Raw genomic sequence first — 9,550 nt, forward strand, 5'->3', positions numbered from 1 at the left:
GGTTGTAAGAAAGTCACTAGAAAGACTACCCGTGCAGCAGATGATGGCACAGGGCCAACATCAACCCAAGGGGCACCATCAGGACAGGGAGGAGATGAAGTGACCACCACTCGGTCCTTTTCTCCAGGTGAGCTGAGAGATCCGTGAAAAGACTTTAGTCGTCGTGAAGGTGAGAATATTTTTACCTGGTTGCTCCGATGCTGGGACAGTGGGGCAGAAACAATTGAATTGGAAGGTGGGGTGAAGCCAGGCAGCTGGGATCTCTGTCAAGAGATTCCACCATTGACAGGGCAATTTCAAGAGAGTCTAACGCCACTACTCTCTGGACCCGACTCCTGGCAGCTATGAAAGTAAGATTTCCCTACAAAGAAGATTGTATATCCAAGTGTGGCAGAATGCAACACCCCCCCCCCGCCTCTCTCCCTCTCTCTGCCCCCACTCTCCCCCTCCCTCCTTCAGTATGGAGGAGTGGGCACATCCCCCTCTCTCCCGGCTGCCGTGGGCCTAACAGCTTCTTTGTCTGGCCCCAGAGCACCCATACCAGAGTCGTTAGTGGCAAAAGCCGCTGGGCGCCCATGCCCAGGGTGGGGGATGTTTTCGGGGGGCTTCCGGGAACAGGAGGAATGACTACAGTCAGGTCAAGGTCATATAAACGGGACTCTCGTCGAAAACTTCCCTTTGCCGTGGAGTTTTCTCGGAGAACGAGCTTAGCCACTGCCGCCAGGAGCCACGGCCCCCGCAGCCCCCCGGGATGGAGACTCCGCTTGCCTTGCCGCCACGGCTGTGAGTAAAACTTCTCGCAGGATTGCGAGTATATTTATACTTTCTGTGCACGTTTGCACACGTACTTTAAATTATTTCCTCGCACAACCGCGAGTGTGTTTTCCTCCTGTGCTTCCACGTAAGCATGTGTAATATTCCGTGCACACTTGCACGTGTAAGTAAATTAACTCTCGCACAATTGCGAGTGTATTACAAATTTACCCTCGCACAATCGCGAGTGTACACTTTCCGTACTCACTACGAGTACGCGTATCTCTTTAAAATAATTCTGCGATAGCCTTGGGCAAGTGTGTGCTTCTCCGGGACTCAGGGGAGACTCCGGCATTGTTTTGAGTGAAGCCACGTGCATGCACTCTGTGGACCGCCTGCTGTAGTGGTTGCTGCCCCTAAATAAGTTTCCTCAGCTGATATCCGAACCTGTATTTAAGTCACTTTTGGAATACTAAAACCCTGTTCTCACCGGTTTAATAAAGGTTGCTTTGGACCCTGTTGTCCCTTAAATTAACCTCGGGGTAATATTCCGTGACACCAAGTTAGGGAAATGGAATACTATGGAGAAAGGTATTCAGTTCCTGGGAGAATTAGCTGTGCGAGAGATCATCTATTTTGGACCAAACAGTCAAGAGGGGACAGGCCCAGATAGAATCAATTGTACATGATCTCTGTGGCGCAGTTTTGTACAAAGTGCACCTCCTGCATATGCTAAGTCATTGGCAGGAATGGTCTGGTCATCTAGAGGTATTCAAGATATTACTGAAGTGATTGAGCAGCTCCGTGACTTTGAGGACAGCCTTGCTGGTTCTCTATGGGCTCGTGTCTCTGCCGTTGAGAAACTGTGTGAAAAATCTGATGACCAGTTTGAAAAACTGTTGCAAGAAATCAAAGAACTCAGAGAAGACACATACCATTCATGACCTGCACAAACCTATGTTTCAGCTATTAGGAAAAGGCGTTTCCAATCTCGAGAGAGAGGACAGAGGCAGCCCACAAAAAGAGGTTCACTGTGGTTCTTCCTACATGAGCAGGGAGAAAACATGAATAAGTGGCATGGAAGACCTACCTCAGAACTTCAAGAACGAGTACATGAGATCAAAGGAAAAACTCCTAGGAAGGTGGCTGCTCCAGTTTACAAAAGGAGCAGAAGAGATTCTGATGCTCTTGAAGGAACCTCTAATTCACACCCAGAGACTGTACAAAACAGAAATTAGAGTGTCCTGCCTCCAACCAGGTGGAGGAAAGGGATAACAGAGTTTATTGGACTGTACAAATACGATGGCCTGGTACAACACACCCCCAGGACTACAAAGCTTTAGTGGACACTGGTGCACAGTGCACAATAATTCCTTCTAATTATAAAGGAACGCAATCCATCAATATTGTTGGAGTGACTGGGGGATCCCAGGAACTGACTGTTGTAGAGGCCGAAATGAGCTTAACTGGAAAAAACTGGCAAAAGCATCCCATTGTGACTGGTCCAGATGCTCCATGCATCCTTGGCATAGACTACCTCAAGAGAGGGTATTTTAAGGACCCAAAGGGGTATAGGTGGGCATTTGGTATAGCAGCTGTGGACACTGAGAAAACTGAACAGCTGTCTGATTTGCCTGGTCTTTCAGATGATCCTTCTGTTGTAGGACTGCTGATGGTTGACGATCAGCAGGTGCCAACTGCTACCACGACAGTGCATCGCTGGCAATATCACACCAATCGAGACTCTCTGATTCCTATTCAGAAGCTGATCCGTCAATTGGAAAGCCAGGGTGTGATCATTAAGACTTGCTCACCTTTTAACAGCCCAATCTGGCCAGTGCGTAAGTCTAGTGATGAGTGGAGACTGTGGACTATCATGGCCTGAATGAAGTTACGCCACCACTGAGTGCTGCTGTGCCTGACGTGCTAGAACTGCAATTTGAACTGGAGTCAAAGGCAGCTAAGTGATATGCTACAATTGACATTGCTAATGCATTTTTCTCTATTCCTGTAGCAGCAGAGTGCAGGCCGCAGTTTGCTTTCACCTGGAGAGGCATCCAGTACACGTTGAATTGTTTGCCCCAGGGGTGGAAACACAGTCCTACCATCTGCCATGGACTGATCCAGACCACACTGGAGCAAGGTAAAGCTCCAAAACACTTGCAATATACTGATGACATCATCGTATGGGGCAACACAGAGAAAGAAGTCTTTGAGAAAGGTGAGAGAATAATTCAGATTCTTTTGGATGCTGGTTTTGCCATAAAATGAAGCAAGGTCAAGGGACCTGCACGAGAGATCCAGTTTTTAGGAATAAAATGGCAAGATGGCCGTCGTCAGATCCCAATGGATGTGATCAACAAAATTGCTGCAATGTCTCCACCTACTAATAAAAAGGAGACACAGACTTGCTTGGGCGTTGTAGGTTTTTGGAGAATGCATATTCCTGACTACAGCCAGATTGTGAGCCCTCTCTATCGAGTGACTCGAAAAAAGAACCAATTTGAGTGGGGCCCAGAACAACAACAAGCCTTTGAACAAATTAAGCGTGAGATAACTCATGCGGTGGCCCTTGGACCAGTTTGGACTGGACTAGATGTTAAAAATGTGCTCTACACCGCAGCTGGAGATAATGGACTTACCTGGAGCCTCTGGCAGAAAGCACCAGGAGAAACCCGAGGTCGACCCTTAGGTTTTTGGAGTCGAGGATACAAAGGATCTGAGGCCAACTGTACTCCAACTGAAAAAGAGATACTAGAAGCATACGAAGGAGTTCGAGCTGTTTCAGAAGTGATCGGTACTGAAGCACAGCTCCTCCTAGCACCTCGACTGCCGGTGCTGAGCTGGATGTTCAAAGGGACGGTTCCCTCTCCACATCATGAGACCGAAGTTACCTGGAGTAAATGGATTGCATTGATCACGCAACGAGTTCGAATTGGAAGCCCCAACCGTCCAGGAATCTTAGAAGTGATTACAGACTGGCCAGAAAGCAAAGACTTTGGGATGTCTCCAGATGACGAAGTAAAACGTGCTGAAGAAGCATCACCATATAATACACTTTCAGAGACTGATAAGCAGTATCCACTGTTCACAGATGGATCCTGTCGTCTTGTAGGAAAACATCGAAGGTGGAAAGCTGCTGTGTGGAGTCCCACACGACAAGTTACAGAAGTCACTGAAGGACAAGGTGAATCTAGTCAATTTGCAGAAGTGAAAGCCATCCAGCTGGCTTTGGACATTGCTGAACGAGAGAAGTGGCCAATACTTTATCTCTATACTGACTCATGGATGGTAGCAAATGCCTTGTGGGGGTGGCTACAGCAATGGAAGAAAAGCAACTGGCAGCCCAGAGGTAAACCCATTGGGGCTGCCACACTGTGGCAAGGCATTGCTGCTTGGCTAGAGAGCCTGCCTGTGAAAGTTCGTCATGTAGATGCTCATGTGCCTAAAAGTCGAGCCACCGAGGAACATCTAAACAACCAACAAGCGTATCAAGCTGCTAAGATTAAAGTAGCTGAGGTGGACTTGGACTGGCAACATAAAGGTGAACTTTTCCTAGCTCAGTGGGCCCATAATGCTTCAGGGCATCAAGGTAGACATGCAACATATAAATGGGCTCGTGATCGAGGGGTGGATTTAACTATGGACACTATTTCACAGGTTATTCATGAATGTGAAACTTGCGCCGAAATCAAACAAGCAAAACGGTTAAAGCCTGCATGGTATGGGGGGGCGATGGTTAAAGTGTAAGTATGGAGAAGCTTGGCAGATTGATTATATTACACTTCCACAAACACGTCAAGGTAAGCGCTACGTACTTACAATGGTGGAAGCAACCACTGGATGGTTGGAAACATATGCCGTACCTCATGCTATAGCCCAAAATACTATCTTGGGCCTTGAAAAGCAAGTCCTTTGGCGACATGGTACGCCAGAAAGAATTGAATCAGACAACGGTACTCATTTCAAAAACAGTCTTATAGACAATTGGGCCAAAGAACATGGTATTGAGTGGGTATATCATATTCCATATCATGCACCAGCCTCTGGGAAAATTGAAAGATACAATGGTTTGCTAAAAACTACACTAAAGGCACTTGGTGGTGGAACCTTTAAAAACTGGGATTCACATTTAGCAAAAGCCACTTGGTTGGTCAACACCAGGGGATCAACCAATCGAGCTGGGCCTGCCCAATCAGAAATTCTACGGACTGTAGAAGGAGATAAAGTCCCTGTAGTACACATGAAAAATATGTTAGGAAAGGCAGTCTGGGTTACTCCTGCCTCAGGCAAAGGCAAGCCCATTCGTGGGATTGTTTTTGCCCAGGGACCTGGCAGCACCTGGTGGGTGATGCTTAAGGATGGAGCAGTTCGGTGTGTACCTCAAGGGGATTTGAGTTTAGGTGAAAATATTCAATACTGAACTGCATGATGTGAATTGCCATACTAACAGTATTTAATAAGTGTCTTCCAGATCAAGACAGTGATGATGAAACCAGAGCTAGCTTCTCTGAGTGGCACCTGACAACTTCTTCGAAGTTGATGTCTTTAACCCACAAACAGTGGTCATGAAATGCACTTGTACCATTTCTCCTGCCCTGGGAGACTGTCATGACAAAAGGAACTTAATGAACTTTTCAAAGGATGGTCCACTGATTGAAATTAATTACTCCCGTGTATATATGTACATATGTATATATATATATATAGTAGTAGTGATTAATTAGATTGTGTTGATAGATTGCATTGATAAGGTTTAAGTATTCAGTGAATGGCATATTATAAGGGGTGCAATGTCCTGGTTTTGTTAAAAACAAGTTTCTCTTTCAGCGAATTTTGCCTGTCAGCTTAAGCCTTCATATTAACTGCATTTTCCTGGAGAACCAGACACATGTTTTGGTAAAACCTAGCAATGGAATGCAAACTTATTGATAAGCATGGATGGACATCTCGCGAGAGGGGCGACGAGAAACAAGTGACCAAGAAACTGACCAACTGTGTATAATATTCCATTCACGTGAATACTTCATATAAAATGGGAGATCACGAGGATCTCGTTTCTTTTTACCTATGGCCAACATTAGGAGAGGACCTTGCTAGTCGTCCCTGCGAACTGAGGCCTAGTGAGAGACTGAATCCAGCTGTGGTTGGCTGCAGAGTCCAATCCAGGACTTCGGGTGCCGGCTCTGCAGTTGCTGAGACTTTCAAGATTGGTTTTGTATATTTTGTATTATTTTCTCTATTCTTTTTAGTAGCATTAGTAAAACATTGTTAATTTTTTCCAACTCTCTTCTCTCTATCCTTCTTTCCCTCTCAATCGCCTCTCCTTAGTGGAAAGGGGGGAGAGGGAGGGGCAAAAGCGGGAAGTGGGGGGGGGAGAGGGGCTTAACAATACATCTGCCAGGATTTTATTGTCACCCTGCAATCTAACCCTCGACAGTCACACACACTGCAGTTCATTCGCTAAATGTCGTCTAGCGAAGCATTTCTCTGGTCGATCTACAGCTCAGCTTTCTTCTTGTTGTACTGAGAAATGTCAGCGCAGGGAATCCGTCTCTGTCGAGCACACCTCAAACCCTCTTCGGTTTTCCTTTGTTGACTCTGCCTGAGATGATTTCCCTGGTCTCTCTTCACTGGAGCAGTCATGGCTGCGCTGTGTTACACACAGGCACAGCCAACGCACACCAAGTGTCAAGAGACACACTCCGCTGAGCTCAACACTAGCACAGATGCACATGTGCGACGAGATCAACACACATGCTTGTGGAGAGAAAGACGTGGACTCACACGCGTGTGGAGCGACGGAGAGATAGAGCAGGCGCTAGGAACACAGACTGACTTACAGGCACACTGTCCCCACACCAACAGGGACCGCTCTGCAGGTATCCTAGACGTTGATTATCGAACCAGTCACACTGACCTGCGCCAAACTCCCAGACACTTTCAGGTAAGACACATTCTCTACGACAAGCACACAAGTGAAATGATGAAATATCAATGATGAAATATCAAAGGGGATAATGAAAAAGATCACTGAGATGAGGTTGACATAAATACTGGGCAAAGTTTACTTTCTGGAAAAAGGAACTCAAGCCCTGCCTTCATACCTGACCTGATTTTTAACATGGTGCGTGGGTGTAGGGATGTGTCATCACTGGCTAACGACAAAATAAAGCAGAGGACATTTGCCAGCCAGGAAAGTGCAAATTCAGACGAATCTCTGTTGCTTCTCCATGCCGAGACAATCACCAGGACGTTCAATGAAAAATTCATGGAACAAAATACAAGGGACAGCATGAACTGGAGGAGCAACGGGAAAATATTTTTGAATATTTATATTTACAGTTGATATTCTTCCTCTGACAAGGTGAAGACTGGGGCTTAAGCAAACTTAACCAGGAATTAAAGGATAAGTATTGGCTAATGATAAGGAAATAGCATTAAAATGTAGGCGGCATAAGTGACTGTTCAAGCTTTGCCTCTGCCTAGCGCTCTTAGTGCCTTAGACAGAAAAAAACCCACATCAGTCCTCAGAGAAAAATACAGTAAGATTAAAGATGAAACATTGAAAGCAGTGAAAATACTGAAATCAGTTCACATTTCCTTTCTGGACAACCTGTCAGCATCACAGATGTATCTAAGGATCAATGGGGCAGAGTCCAGTTGAGGCCTGTATCTAGTGCAGTGCCTCAGGGGTCAGTACTGGGGCCTATATTATTCAATATATTCATCAACGATTTGGACGAGGGAATAGAATGCACTGTTAGCAAGTTTGCTGCTGACACTAAGCTGGGAGGAGTGGCTGACACTGGAAGCTGTGCTGCCATCCAGAGACCTGGACAGGCTGGAGAGTTGGGCAGGGAAAAATTTAATGAAATAGAACAAGGGTAAGTGTAGAGTCTTAAATCTGGGTAGGAACAACCCCAGGTTCCAGTATAAGTTGGGGAATGACCTATTAGAGAGCAGTGTAGGGGAAAGGGACCTGGGGGTCCTGGTGGACAGCAGGATGACCATGAGCCAGCACTGGGCCCTTGTGGCCAGGAAGGCCAATGGCATCCTGGGGTGGATTAGAAGGGGGGCTGGTTAGTAGGTCAAGAGAGGTTCTCCTTCCCCTCTACTCTGCCCTGGTGAGACCACATCTGGAATATTGTGTCCAGTTCTGGGCCCCTCAGTTCAAGAAGGACAGGGAACTGCTGGAGAGGGTCCAGCACAGAGCCAAGAAGATGCTGAAGGGAGTGGAGCATCTCCCTTATGAGGAAAGGCTGAGGGAGCTGGGGCTCTTTAGCTTCGAGGAGACTGAGGGGTGACCTCATTAATGTTTACAAATATATGAAGGATGAGTGTCACAAGGATGGAGCCAGGCTCTTCTCAGTGACAACCAACGGTTGGACAAACGGTAATAGGTTCAAACTGGAACACAAAAGGTTCTACTTAAATTTGAGAAGAAACTTTTCAGTGAGGGTGACAGAGCCTGGACCAGGCTGCCCAGGGGGGTTGTGGAGTCTCCTTCTCTGCAGACATTCAAACCCACCTGGACACCTTCCTGTGTAGCCTCATCTGGGTGTTCCTGCTCTGGCAGGGGGATTGCACTGGATGAGCTTTCCAGGTCCCTTCCAATCCCTGACATTCTGTGATTCTATGTAAGGACGGTGCAAAGAAGCCCACTCTTATTTTCCCCCCCCCAAGCCTTGAGATTTGCAGCTGAAACATGATAAAATCCAGAAAGCAGCAGAGTTCTCTCCAGTGCTGGAGTAAAAAGACTTCAAATCAGTTTAAAAACTGATAAAGAAATAAAGGCAATTTCACAACTAAGTGTTAAAGCGCTAAAGACATTGTTCTAACACAGAAACAGATGAACAGTGCAGATGTAATGTTATAATCAAATTTCTACACAAAAATAAAGCACAGGGGAAGAGCTAGAAGTGATACTTAAGGACAAGGATTGTGACTCTATGTGTATAATTAAGCCACTTAAATTAACTCAACTCCCTTTGTTCTTTTTACAGAGAAACCGAAAGCAGTAGGTAAGAGTCCCACACCAAGTAAAGAATTTATTAGGGCATTCCTCCCCAAATCTGCTTTGTCTTCATTAAAAATAATGGGAAAAATAGTTGCTCTAAGTGAAGAATTGCTAATTCTACGAAGTCGAAAGCTTTAAGGGAAGATGCCTAAAAAAGCAGTTATTTGACCAAAAATGCTTCCTTGTCTGATTTGCCATGACAAATACAGTAATGAATCACACAGCTTGTTTTTTAACTCCAGGACCTCTTGAGATATAATGCACTGATTACATTAGTCCAACTGAAAATATTTTTAATAAAGCTGCAAATAATTCTCTTATTTCTAAACACATAACTAGAAAAACATTTATTTTTTCCAAATAGCATCTTTTTATCCCACAATAGCAGAATGCAGCAAGGATATCTAAAGTAAAAAGACAAACAAGGTGCTAAGTTAAATTGAATTGAAAAGACAAGAAACAAAAATGGAAGTTGATGTTTCTGTGCATATTCTCTTTTCGATCTTGGAGATGAAGCACCAAACCAGCTTCCACACTGGCCTATGCTCACAAAAAAGTGCTGCAGGTACCGGGAGTCACAACAGGGTTGCTGAAAAGATCATTAACTTTGTTTTGGGACACACAGCCTTCTGGTCATCAATCCACCAAAGGTACAGGAGGCATCCCAGGCAGAGATTTAATTAATTCCAGAAATAAGCATGTTCAAAGTGTAAATGATCTTTGTCTCCCGTTTTTCACATAATGTGGCATAAAAGGCAGAGAACAATGCAGCCTAAT

This window comes from Nesoenas mayeri (genome assembly GCF_963082525.1).
Source record: "Nesoenas mayeri genome assembly, chromosome: 7".
Lineage (NCBI taxonomy): Eukaryota > Metazoa > Chordata > Aves > Columbiformes > Columbidae > Nesoenas > Nesoenas mayeri.